Genomic DNA, 15,021 nt, shown 5'->3' with positions numbered 1-15,021 from the left:
TCTTTCCTATTCATCAACCAAAATATTTTATTGAACAACTCTGAACTACTAATATCAATAACGATTGCTCATATCTGATTTGTATACCTAGATAGTGATATTAAAATTATTTTCTTTCCCCTTCCTTTCACTGTGGCAACTGGGACTTCTATTTAGAAAATATAATGATCAGTAAAGGAATGTATAGTGATTTTCCTGAAATTGTGAAAACTTGTTTTATAAGTTTATTTTTTTCCATGGTGTGTGTGTGGAGGGTGGTGTGTGTGGGTATGTGTGTGTTCTGAAATATGAGCTCAATAAAAATATCTTCCTTTTGTTAATAGTACATGGTGGTAGTTTGAAAGAGGAATGTCTCCACACAGACTTGGGCTTTTGAATTCTTATTCTCCAGTAAGAAGTATAGCACTAGAAGCAGATTTTGAAATTAAAAGGCCTTGCCTACTTGATTTGTGCCAGTGGTTGAGGATGAGAGTTCTCAAGATCCTTTTTCAGGTGCCAGGCCTGTTATCTGCTATTTAGCTTCCCTGCCATGATGGTGACAGACTCCTATCCCTGTGTGCATCAGTTTGAACCATTAATAATAATCTCAGAGTCATCAATAATGTGTCAGTGTTATATTAATGACAGAATTCAATAAAGCACTTCCCCTTGGTATTTATTTTACCAAAGGAGAGCCTAGATTTATTTTTAACTTCATTCTCCATTTGTCTTCTATCATCTCTGTCTTATGATGCATTAGTTTAATATGTTCCTAACTGAATACTGTCTTGTAAATCTATTCTTGTCCCTGTGTCTGTCTGTGTGAGCATGGGCTTTGCTTTCTATTTCACCGAACAGCACAAAAAACATCACTTGGGAAAGCAATAAGAGATAAGTTACAGATATCTTTAACAGTTTTTACATGGGATGAAATCACTGACAACTGTCCTTGTTGACCCAGAAAACAAATGAACAAATATTATCAAACAGTATCCAAATATTACCTCCAGCTTTTATAGTGGATACTCATTTTATGAGATTGTTTTCAACCTATATATTATTTCCAGTAACTGGTTACCATAACACACACATGTAGTAAGCTTAGCAAAGGAGATATGGAAAAGTATAGGATTATAAGATTGTAGCTATAAATTAGTGTAGGTTATAAATCAAAGGCAAGTGAAGTAGATTTTTACATTGTTCTCTTAAAGAGGGTTAAACCAACAAGGAGAGTACACAATAAGATAGCTACCTTAAATGACATGAAAGTGTATTATTAACTTTGGCTGTGAAAATCAGCAAAAGTTCCAGTGTCTGGGTATATAAGAGATATTTTTATCAGTATATACTGGATCAGCTCTGTAACATAAATAGTAGCACATCAAATAATACCAAACAAAATTATCACAAGTTGATGGTGGAGACATGTCTCTGTGTTTAGTAGCATTTGTTCTTTCAGAGGACCTGGCTTACATTCCAAATATTCACATGGTGGCTCACAAACATCATAAATCCCAGTTCTGGGGTACCTAGTTCTGTCCTGTGACCTCCATAGACATTGTGCCACATGGTGCACATACATATATGTAAAACATTTTTTCACATAAAATTATAAGTTTTGCCACTGTGTCAAATAAAACAACTTAGAATTACCAAAAACAATATAAGTGACTGTACTGAAATACCTGCAGATGAGTCTTTTGCTTTCATTCTCAGATATTTTGCAACTGTCAGACATGTACAGAATGAGCCCTTTACTATGGCACCCTGATTCTCTAAGCACACTACACAAAGGCTTTCCCTGTACTGATGGAAAGAACTGAGCACAAATCAAATGCTTTTGTAGAATGTCCTTTTTATTTTATTTATTTATTTAGTATTTCTTGGTTATCAGTAAATTTTTAACAAATCATAAGAGCAGAAGGAAGTATGTCCATCTGTGGCTACACTAATTCTGAAATCTTCATCATCTTGAGACTCAGGCTGGTATTGGTCACTTATGATTTTTTTTTCCAATACAATGTTTCTTTGTGTAGCCCTGGCTGTCCTGGAACTCACTCTGTAGACCTCACTGACTTCAATCTCATAAAGATCTGCCTGCCTCTGTCTCCTGAATGCTGGGATTAAAGAAGTATGCCACCACTCCAGGTTTATGATTTCTTTTTTAAAACTTGAATTATTTAGGTATTCTTTTTATAGTTTTCAAATCTGTATTTTTATTATTCCATAACTTTATTGTATTTTCATCAGAATATGATAAATATGTTGAGTGTTTTGTATGTAGGATATAATAACTTTTATAAGTTTTCTGCATAATATTTTGAATGACTGCTCTATAATTAATGGAAGCAGATATCTACCTATGACTCAGAAGTAATTTTAATTATTTATTACTTATATGTGATATGCAGATATCCTTATTTTTACTGGTTTTATAATGTGCTGAAAGTTAATATGAATATTTCCTGTGAAACTTTTCCATTTTCCCTATATATTTTCCATTACCTGTCTCAAATATGCTAATGGGATTTTTGTTTCATGAATATTTACAATTGCTGTATTTCTTTTGGTAAATGATGGTTGGTGACACCAATTCCTGTCTGTTAATATACCCATACTAGATTCTTTTGACTCATTGTTGTGAAGCATGGGTTTTTTTTTTTTAGGTTCTATTTTAATTATAAATTATTTACATTTAAGATATACCTTTAATAAACAGCATGTGTTTTTCATTTTCTATATATTTTTATACTATTTGTTCCTGTCATATAATCAACTACTCAGTATAAATTATGTTCCACTTATTTTTCTCTATCACTTTTTCTCACTCATCCATATAATAAAAATTTATTATGAAAATATATGTATTTTTGTTTTTATTGTTCTTATAGCTTCCTCTTATTTAAGTATTTAATTTTTAATGTGTTTGGACTTAATTTTTTTTAATTCTAGGACTTGTTTATCTAAAATTATTTCGTCTTGTTCCTTTTTCTTAATTTACTTGGTTGTATCTATTATATTTTTTCAAGTTTTTGTATTATGAGCAATTATGTAAGTAGTATCAATCTTGGTTTTGCTCTATGTCTCCCTTTCAGCTTCTCGAATTTCTTTCTTTTCTTAGACATTAAAATAATTCATTCTAATGTATCTTAGTTTGTGTGTATTTGAGTATGTGTGCCCATGTGTACATGTGTGTGTGTGTTTGTGTGTGTGTGTGTGTGTGTGTGTGTGTGTTACAAGTTATTTCTCCCTTTCTTATTTAACTATGATCCTTTTATTTGGTTACCTTTATATTTTGTTACCTTTATGCTTTACTTCCTTTTCTAAAACTTTATTTCTTTTTTTAGAATACTTATTTTATAAATTGGCTGGTCTTGTCAAGTTACATTTTTAAATCATTTATTTATTTATTTATTTAGCCAGGTGATGGTGGTTATGTGTGTGAACTTATTATATGAGGTCAGAAGCCAAAGAGATCAGTAGAGGGCATTGCATCCCCTAGATCTGGAATTACAGATAGTTGTGAGCCTGGAAACTGAACTCAGATAATCTGAAAGAGTTACCAGTGCCCTTTACAGCTCAGCCACCTCTCTATCCTCATATAGTCAAATATCCTAACATATATGCTTAGTATTTTGTTTTAAAACATTATATAAATCTAAAATATCCAATATTCTGCTTCCCATAATATCTCTCGTTGTTCTATGTTGTACATATTATTTATTCTTTTCTACTCATACCCATATCAGATTTCAACGCATGAAAAGAAAAGATATACTGCATTTTCTGCTTCTGGAAAGCAAGCTGCTAATGCTACTGGCATGGGCTAGTGTCCATCCCAGGCCAACTGCAAAAGTTAGCAGTGTCATCAGTGCACTGTTGCTGGCTGTAGAGGTTAAGAAGATTTCAAGGAAAATAGGGCATGTATTACTTTTTGATGGTGTCAGGGTGCTAATATGATAGAAAAGTTACTGCATTAAGGTTCTAAGAAAGCAGCAGTCTCTGAAAGGCCATTGAGAGAAGATATAAAAGAGAAGCTTGGGTTGTGCTTTAGAGACACCAAAGTATTGGATGCCACAAATGTGATATATTTGAAAAGGAGGGCTACATATAGGGATTAGAACCAATGAAAGTGAGAGAAAAAAGACAACAGGATTAGACGATTGTTTTATTTGGTTCTGATTTCTTTTGTCTAGTGTTTTCTCATTATGCCCCCATTTCTTCCCTTTTGAATGATAATATATATGTTCTGTCATTTTACGTTGTAAATATGTAAATTGCTTTTTTAACTTAACAGTGTGTTAGAACTAAGAGACTGTTTTGAATCTCAGAAGAGATTTTGCACGTTTAGACACTATTAAAACCATGGAAGACTATGGGGAATTTGGAAGTTGGATTAAATTCATTTTGCATTTTGATATGATCACTTGGCTATAGTTGCCAGGGCAGGGCATGTTGTAGTTTGAAAGAGAAAGCCCACAGTCTTGGACACTTAACTACTTTGTCCTGCAGTTTATGGTACTATTTGGGGATGTTTAGTTTGTGCAGCCTTGCTTGCAGAAGTATGTCACTGGAGGAGGGCTTCAAGACAAAAATAAGCCATACTGACCTGCCTGCTTCTGTTTTTGCTGTCTCTGCTTTCTGCTTGCAGTTCAAGATGTGAGCTCTCATCTGCCTAGTCTTCATACTATCCGTACAACCTAATGCCATGTTTTCCTTCCATTATAGACCATAACCCATTGAAACTGGGAGCCCAGTTACTTTCTCCTATAAGTTACTACAGCTATATGTTGTATCCCAACAACAGAAATATATTCTATATATGACCATTAATAGGTTATGGTAGTTAAAATATAAAGTGTAGACAAAGAAATTTGTTGATAGAAAATAGATATGAAATTAACACCATTAAAGAAAAAAATATTTATTTCACTTTTTAAAATTTACTAAAATTATATTAGATTCATCCTATGACTTTTAATTGTAATTTGACTATGTAGTTGCTGAGATGTTAGAAAATTTGCAATATTGAATATTTCTGTTTTGTGTGTGTTTGTCACTACTCTCTAAAGCTTTGTTTTTAAATCTTTTTTGAAATTCATAAATTTTGTTAAATACACTTGCTTAGTAAACCTTAGTATTACACATTGTTTTAAATCTCACTTTGCTTTTGACCCTGATTTTTATTACTGAAATTATTTTGTGTAGTGTAAAAGACTACTTAGTTTCCATCTGCCTATTTTGAATACCTAGTTTATTTTGCTTCTTTTTGTGATATTAGAATCACTTTATTATAAGGAACTTACTAATAATTATTTTTTTAAAAATTACACACACACACAATGCAGTTTAGCCTAGACCCTTAATCTATACATTTCAATGAACTTCAATACACAATATCCATTCTGGGGTCTTGGAACTTTGCTTTGGATTGTATACTTGCCATTATTTGCACATAATGTATTATTTACTATACAAAAACAAATAAATAAAAGAACAAAAATTCCAGAGTTAAAACTAGAAAAACTACCAGCTTTATATTACCATTTATTACATCGTGTGTCCTTTACCTATAATTTGGCTTTCCAAAAAACCTAACATTTTCTTTATTGGTCTGTTTTTACATGTTATACTATACCTACATTTAAATTTGCTTATGCCTGTACATTTATAAATTATAGGCTAGGATTTGCATGATGTATTTATTTTTTGAGAATTTCACACATAAGTACAATGCATTTTGATTATATCCAGTCCTATTGCTTCATTCAAGAACTCCCATTTCCCAACATTCCTTTCTTATGTCCTTTTCTTCTATACTTATTATTGTGTCAGATAGATAGGTGATAGATAGGTAGATAGATAGATAGACAGATGATAGAAAGATGGATTCTACTGAAACAAATTGCTGTTGCCAATATGCACATGAATGTAGAACTACCCTAGTCCCTGAAAGGACTAAATCTCCTGCCAACAACAGCATTTGGCTGTCTATAGTTCTACTAAGAGTGGTGTCTTCTGAGCCCTTCTCCAGTTTCTGCTGGAATGTTGAATGATGTGATCCAGTTCAGTACTAGCAACTATACCAGTAAGAGTTCATAAATGTCACATTCCTCTCATGTCAAAAAGACACTGTTTTGTAACAGACTTTCTGGTCTTCTGGCTCTTACAATCTTTCTGCTCCTTCTTCAAAAATTTCCCCTAAATCGTGAGGGTAGAGGTTGTCTCACCAATATCTCATTTGAGGATAGGTATTCCACACTCGCTTATTCTCTGCAATTTGAGAATTGTGACCCTGACTAATAAATAGCCTCGATCCACTGCAAAAAAGTAACTTTTTTTGATGAGAAATGAGAGCTGTACTAACTTATGAATACAGGACTAAGTATTTGGAAGTCAGATGGATATAACAATTTAGCAAAATGCATTAGTAGTTCTCCTCTAGGGTCTACAAACTCTCCTGCCATGGTTATTGGCTAGGCTTACAATGCCATATATTACTTCCCATCTATTGACTAAGATTCACTTACAAAGAACTGCTGATTTTCAGGGATCATTAGAGAAGAGGTGACAGAAAGACTATAACAGCCATAGAATCAGGGTATTTGCTATGAAATTTTCTTCTAGCAATGTCAGAATTTCCACACATAAAGACTCAGCCATATGAGTTGAATAATATCAACAACAATAGACATGCTAATGTGTGACTAGCTCATTTTGTAATGTGGTCATTTATTTCCATTTCCCTTTGGTTTTGCTTAGCTTTTTGCTTAATGTAATATTAATCCTTTGTCAGATACTTATCTGAAAAATATTTTGTCCAATTCCACGAGTTTTTTAAAAACTCTATTGATTATTTCCATAGTTGTAGAGAACCTCTTTAGTTTTATGAGGTCCCACTTGTTATTTGTTGGACATTATTCCTAGGGAAATGGATTATTACTCAGTAGTAGTGTACTCCTTATGTTTTCTTCTACATGTTTTAATACTTTAGGTTTCAAATTGACGTACTTACTTTCTGGAATATTTTAGGTTTTTTCTCACTTCTATTTTCTTGACTCATTCATTCATCATTCAGCTATGAGTTGTTAACATCTATTAGTTTACACACTTGCTAGAATTGTATTCAGAGTCACTTTTAAGTTTTATTGAATAATGATCAGATAGTATACATGAAACTATTATGTTTTTCTATATTTATTAAGGTTTGTTTTGCATTTCAGGATGTGGTATGTTTTAGAGAAGCTTCCATGTAATGCTGAGTAGAATGTACCCTCTTTGTTATTTGGATGAAATATTCTGTAGATATCTTTTACCTATGTTTTAGTTGAAATTTGATTTAATCCTGAATTTTCTCTGTTTATTTTTCTTTCAGATAAAAGATAAAATAAAGTGTTAAAATTGGATAAAATTATTGGATTTGTCTTAATCTGTGTCTTTAATTCTATTAACAGGCTTTTAAAATTATTATTTTTAAGTCAAATTTATTTTTCTCTAATATATTAAATCCTAACTGCAGTCCCCTCCCAACCAGCTTTTCCTCCCTGCCCCTCCTTTCTTACTCCCCTTCTCCCCTTCCTAGGATAACAACGAAACATAGCATATCAAATTGCAGTAAGACTAGGCACAGCTCTTCACATTACGGCTAGACCAAACAACCCAGTGAGAAGAAATGGTTCCAAAGGCAAGCCAAAGAGTCAAACACGCTACCCACTCCCATTGTGAAGCGGGGACAGCAGAGTTTAATTAGTATTAGGGAGGGGAGGAGATGAGGGAGGAAGAAGTGTCTAGGAGGGAATGAGGGAGGGGGAATGCAGTCAGGATGTAATATTTGAAAGAAAAATAAAAAATTAAAAACATATAACACATATGATTAGTATTGTGATATTTTCCTGATTAATTCATCCCTGGCTTAGAATGAAGTGCCCTTCTTTGTCTCGTCTGATTAATTTTAGTTTGGAGTCTGTTTTTCGGATATTATTATGGTATCATCTGCTTGCTTCTTGATACCATTTGTTTGGGAAAGCTTTCCTCTTTTTTACTTTAAATCTGAGTTCCTTTTAGATAACATATAGATGGATTTTTGTTTCTTAATTTATAAAGCTAGCTTTTGTCCTATAATGGAGGGTTGAAATAATTAAATGTAGCACTATTATTGAAAGGTGTATGTTGGTTTCAGTCACTTTTCTTTCTGCTTTGTGTTCTTAGCTGAGCTTTCTATATTGTTAAGCTATAGCTTTGTTTGTTTTCTTTCTTTATTCCTGTCTTTGGTTTCAAATATTACTTCCAGTATTCTGTTTACAGATTTTTTTGTTGAATATGGATTTTTAGGCTGTTCAGATCATGAAAACTTTTTTCTTTCTCCAACTATGAAATATAGTTTTGCTTCGTCTATCTGTTTGGAGAGGCTTTTTCTTAGTTTCTTAGTTTTCTTTTATAATATTGCTAGATATCTGCTTTATGCCATTGACTTGGAATCTTTTTCTCCCTCATTTGTGCTTATAATTAGAAGATTTAGTCTTTTTATGGTGGTGTCCCACATTACACATTCCTTTCCTGTGTTTTAGTTTTTAATATATTTTTTTGCTTGTTTCATCTGGATCCTCTATCTTTGAGTCTTAACATTCCATCTACTTATCCGTTTATTCTACTTTTAAGGCTTTTCCCTGAGTTAGGAATATTGAGTTTTTCAATTTCATATTCATTTTAGCTTGAATTTTTTCAACTTTTTGACTTTTTGTTGTTTTCAATTTTCAAATCTTGAATCATCTTTATAATTTTATTCAGTTTGTGTGTTCTTGAACATCATTCTAGCATTTATTATTAACTTCTTAGAGACCAATGATATATTCATTTGTGTGTTTGCCTTAATTTTTTGAGTTCTTTGATAATGGTTATGATTGTTTAAAAACTATGTCTTCATGTTCATCTAGGTAGTTCTTGTTAATTCTATAGGACTATTGCCTATGATGAGAGACATATTGTTTTGGGCATTTGTTTTTTTCTGTTTTGTAATTTTATCTGAGAATATAAATTTCTTCATTTATTTGTGTGTGTGATGTGAAAATCTATGTAGGGGTTGAATGATTTGAGATAGACCAGATAAAGCTGGTATATGAGCTGTATTGCTTGACCTGGAAAAGATGGCCCTGAAAAGTGAGTCTGGAAGTATGTCTGTGGGTGCAAAGATGGAAACAAAAGGAAGGAAGAATGAGAGAGGAAGGAGCATCTCATGAGTTAAAGGTGGCTTTTGACCAAACGAAGTTCAAAGACCTCTGGGTGTATAGATGGCTGGGGGCAGGCAGGGAGTGATAGAGGCATGGAAAAGAGGAAAAGATAATTATCCAACAAAGGTGGTTTATTAACAAAGAGGATTCAAGGCATGGCTTTTGAGAGTCACAGGCCTGGAACTAAGTTTGTGGGTTTACAGATGGAAACAGGTTGTTGGAAGAGCATGGAAAGGAAAAAGAGTGACTTACACAGCAAAGGTAGCTAGAGACCAAGGATGAACTGAGGGATGTGGGTCAGGACTAGGCTTGTTAGTAGAATTTTAGGTGCATTTTTAGAGATTAGCAAATAGAGAAACAGTATAAGCCATGTACTAGGAGTTGTATACCTCTTCACTCTGTTAAGAATATTTACCTGCGGGAGGCAGAGGCAGGTGGAGTGCTGAGTTTGAGGCCAGCCTGACTTACAAAGTGAGTCCAGAACACCCAAGGTTATACAGAGAAACCTTGCCTCAGAAAAAAATACCTGTCCTATATAGCTCAATTTAAACATGATTTCTAGTAAGAAGTTAAGTTTCTAACCTCTCACCAAAGTAGCTCTAAATTCTCTTGCATTATGATTTAGATTTATGTTTATTTGTATTGTCAGTCAGAGTAGTAGTAGCTTATTATAGTTATTGAATGATTGCCATTTAGTTGTGTTAAGCTAGTGAGATGGTCCTACTTAGCTATTTGCATTTGAAGTGCATTGTTTCTGTAAGAGAACATATCTCTTGTCTTTCACTCACCTTAGTAGTAGGAGATGGCTTAAGTTAAGTGCCTAATATTGCTTTAGTAATTAAAGGGTCAAAATTTATATTTATATAGCTATTGAGTACTGGCTAATGAAGATAATTGCCATTTTGATCCTTTGTATTCTTACCATCATATTTGTAAATTGCTTCATTGCTCAACACCTAAGTCTATTTTTATATCTTCTAGAGCATCCATATGGTCTTCTATTTAATTTTAGCATCCAGGGAGATGTACAGTAGTAACTACTCCCTAATCTAACTGTAAAGTGTTTATCCATATAATCATGCATGATGTGGTTTTAAGATTAAAATTATTTGACTTCTGGTTAAATTATATTAATTTGGATTTTGGTGTTAGTTTAACCATGAGTTTCTTATGAAAACTGTTCTAAATGCAGAAGGTTGCCAAAGTCATTTTCTTCATTCTGCTTGTATATATACAGAGTTCCTACTTAATAGAAGTAATCTTGGTATAATATCTTAAAATGTTGTGAATCCATTTAAAAACATGTATAAGAAATAACTATATTTCTCCTTATCTACCAGTAATATGCTTCTGTAATTTTTTTTTCTCAGTGACCTAGATACACCCAAAAGCCTGTGAGAATTACTCTGAATTTATTATGGAAAAATCAATATCAGTTTTCCCCTTGCCTATTTCTATAGGGAATATTTTCTCCTTGCCTTCCATCTTTCCGCAGTAGAACTGTTAGTCAAAGATAAATAATGTGACAACCTTTCCAGATTCATCCCCTTGAAAGGAAAGGGGTTTTTTTTACATTGACTCATTAAGTTGAGATATTCTGTCCTGAACAAAACCCAAAACTGTACTGAAAGCTGGTGTTAGCTGCAATTCAAAATACATAAAAATATAGAAATATTTAAATCCACTAGTGAACCTGTATATATAACACATTCTTGGCATTTAATCATTGAACAATAATTTTAGTTCTATAAAATACCTTACAAAGGCCTTATTTCTAAAAGAAAAGCACACTAGTTCCTTATATTTGTTTTGTATTTTGTAAGTTTTGAGAGATTTTCAAATCAGACAGCTTGACTGATTGTTATAACACTTTGTGAGGTAAAGTGACTATGTTGTTCCAGCTCATACAGATTCATTCTTTTCTTTTTTTTTTTTTTCAAGACCGGGTTTCCCTGTGTGGCTGTTCTGGACTCACTTAGTAGACGTGGCTGACCTTGAACTCACAGAGACAGATTCATTTTTTATTTTTTAATTTAAATTTATTTTAAATTGAAATATTTATTTATTATATATACAGTGTTCTGCCCACATGTACTCCTGCATGCCAGAAGAGGGCACCAGATCTCATTATAGCCCGTAGTGAGCCACCATGTGGTTGCTGGGAACTGAACTCAGGACCTTTGGAAGCTCAGACAGTGCTCTTAACCTCTGAGCCATCTCTCCAGCCCAACAGATTTGTTTCTTAACCCTTAGTCATTTCATTCTGTGGTTCTAAAGTATAGTTTGGTCTAGCTCTTCTGCATCTAAGACTGACACCTGGAAAATAGTTCTAGTTACAGAGAAAAGAAGGAAAGAAAACTAAAAGCATTCTTTAAAATACATTTCATAACTAATGTAGAAGAAAAAAATACAGTTGGTTCACAGTCTTCCTTACTTCTGTTGACTCTTCAATACGATTTGCTCCCTGAAACTATAGGAATAAACCTACAAGTGTATGTATACCATAGTAGATAGAAAATTAGAAATATTTTAGTTAATTTTGGTTTACTTACATCATTGTTGACCAGCTAAACTCTTTAAGATATGTTGTGAGGGACAATAGTTCTTAATTTGTTCAACTATTATTCTGATATTCCTTCGATTTGTTAATAAATTTCTAGATAATGGACTGGACTATTATATTTCAATAAATAAGTAAACTTAAAATGCATCATATAACATGTTTATTAATATAAAGTAAATGATTCTTAAATTAATTCTATATATTTAAATATATCAAAACACTAAAGTATCATAAGGGACTTTATGAGAGAAACATTAAGTGAAAGTGAAAATTGAACTTTAAAAAAATTGAACTTTAAAAACTGTAATATATGTGTAGTGTGTGTGTGTGTGTGTGTGTGTGTGTGTGTGTGTGTGTGTGGTGATACTTGCCTATAATACTAGTAACCAAAGGTAACACAGATGCATTCGGAGTTTCCAGTCACCTTTGGTTACCTAGGAAATTCAAGGTCACCCCAGCTAATCTGCCTACAAATAAATATGTAGAATGAAAAAAAGGTAAATATCTCAGTTTTGGAAAAATATGCATTATCAATCTCCTGAGTTCACTCAGTTCTGACAGTTTCTACTTAGTCATAAAAACATCTAGTGGAAGTAACAATTTTATTAATTCTGGGACATAGCATATATACTTGATGTTCTCGTGCCAATGAAGAGTAGAAATACTGTTATTCTGCCAATCATATTCCTATGGGTTCTGTTCCTCTATGGCTATTAGATCTAGTATCAGTATGGAAAATCTTTAGGATGTTTCAGGGTATATATTGCATGGGCTTTTCTATGTGAGATTCATTGTTTCCAGGCTGTTCATGACTTGTGCTAGCCATTTTTCTCACTATGACACAGTACCTAAGAGGCATACTTTTTAAAATTTTTAAACATGTTAAGAGCAAATTCAATTTAAGTTGAAAATTTTTCAAAGTTCTAAATAGCATTGTATTACAATTGTAAAAATTATTTCATCGATTTTTACTATACTTGTTTTGATGACTATAATTTCTTCTTTTTAATATGATACCGTGGTGCATTACATAGATTGAATGTTTTAATGGAAAACAAACCAATCATTTCTGAACTAACTCTACAATGTATATTTATTATAATTTTGTGTTGCCAGTATTTTGTGAATTTTTTATGCTTATTTCATCTGAAATTCACATAGAATTTCCTTTTATCACATAGCTATTGGCCGAATTTGTAAACGAAATGTTTTTGACTTATTAAATGAATTGAGAATTGTACTTTCTTTTGATATTACTGGGAATATTTGTTTTTAAAATGTTGCTACAACTGTCTACGACATTTTCACACATGGAGCTTTTAAAATAGGAGGATTTATCATTAATGTTTTAATAGTGATAAGATTTCTAAGTTTTAAATTACTTCTGCTAATTTTTAGTAATCTATATTTTCTAGGAATTTATTATTTATCTCATACTTCAATATAATGCTATACTTTATGAGAATATTTCATTATTTTATTAATATCTTATATGCCTGAGGCCATTTTCTTCATTTAATTCTTAATGTGTTTGGGCAGATATTTATTGGATTATTAAAATATACTGAAGTTTTAAAAGCGTTTTAAATACACAAATATAACACAAATATAACACAGAGATTTCCTTTACATCTTGTACTTAGTTTCCTATAGTATACATATTTATATTATAATATTTGTAAATGTACCAATATTCATTAGGATTAACTCAAATCTATATTTTACTATGCTTTTGCTATTTTTCACATGTTACTTTTCTATTCCAGGATTCATTTCCTATACAAAATTATATTCAGATATCATGTTACCAAAGAATACTGCAGACAATGACATTTTCTCACATAGTTTTTATATTTAACAAAAATGTTAGAAAAATAGTAGTCATAGATTTTAGATAATATCTATTCAGATTTGACTAATATTTTTCTCATTATTATTTTGGGCTCATCGTAAGCATTACTTTGTGACTTACGTGAATTTTCTTAGTGACCTTGATCATATGTCCAAGGTAGAGCTTGTCAGATTTCTCCATGGTGAAATTAATCTTTTTATTTTTTCTCTGTGGAAAAAAAGTCATCTTGTGTGGCATGCTTAAGTCACATTCCACTGAGTAATGGGGACTGTATTGTACTTCATAAAAGGAAGAATAGCTGTCTCAACTTTCTGGATTTTTTCCTTGAGAAGGTATTTGTGTTTTTACTAACATTAAATAATTTGTTATATGTGTTATTATTTATTTTAACATGGGTTGTAATTTAATACTACTTTGTTTTATTCCTCAAATCACCCCCAACTCTTACCATTAGGAGCTCTGTCTACTGGTTCCTGTGTTTCCCTAAAACTCCCTCACCATTACATGTATGGTACCTGTACGGTTTATTGTTGGTTATGTCTTTGAAAATATTGGCTCACTTATTCTCAGCTATCAAAATTATGACCAAACAGTTTTCCTAATATTCCTTTTTTATCTTCATAATGGACAAGGATTGAATGATATTTCTTATATTATAATACTGGTATCTATGCTTTTTCTCTTGCTCTTTCCAGTGGCTTGTCTTTTATTTTAAAATCTTTTTAAAAATCTTTAATGAACTGGCTTTAAATTGTCTGGTTTTATCATAATATCTTGATTTCTGATTTCATGGATTATTGATTGCTATTTTCATACTTGCTTTACATTTGACTTGTTCTTCTCTCTCAAATTTCTTTAGATGAAATTTTAAGTTATTCATAACATGTCTTTGTCAATTTTGAACATATATATTTAATGCTATATATTTAATTCCTTGTGATATGAAAACACTTATTTTTCTTTACAAAAGGTTATTTTGTCTTTTATGGTTCAGATTGTGGTTTTTAATTTATTTTTAAATTTTTATTAATTTTTGACTTTATATCCCAATTGTAACCTCTCACTCATATCTTCCTGTTCCCAACCTCCCTCCCTTTTCTGCCCTATTTTCTTCCCTTAGACCTCTGACAGGTGGGGTTCTCCTCCCACACAGTCTGACCACAGCCTATCAGGTCTCATCCGGATAGCCTACTTCCCCTTCCTCAGTGTTCCCACAAAGCCTCTGCAGCCAAGGAACAGTGATCAAATCTTGGTCACCTGAGTTGCTGACAGAGGAAGTACTTGCTCTTTTTTTTTCTTCAATTTCTTTTATTTTATTAATTTATTCTTGTTACATCTCAATGGTTATCCCCTCCCTTGTATCCTCCCATTCTTCCATCCCTCCCATTTTCCCCTTATTC

This window comes from Acomys minous (genome assembly GCF_964271855.1).
Source record: "Acomys minous genome assembly, chromosome: 7".
In the NCBI taxonomy this organism is placed as follows: Eukaryota; Metazoa; Chordata; class Mammalia; order Rodentia; family Muridae; genus Acomys; species Acomys minous.
Note: the sequence above shows the minus strand (reverse complement) of the source record.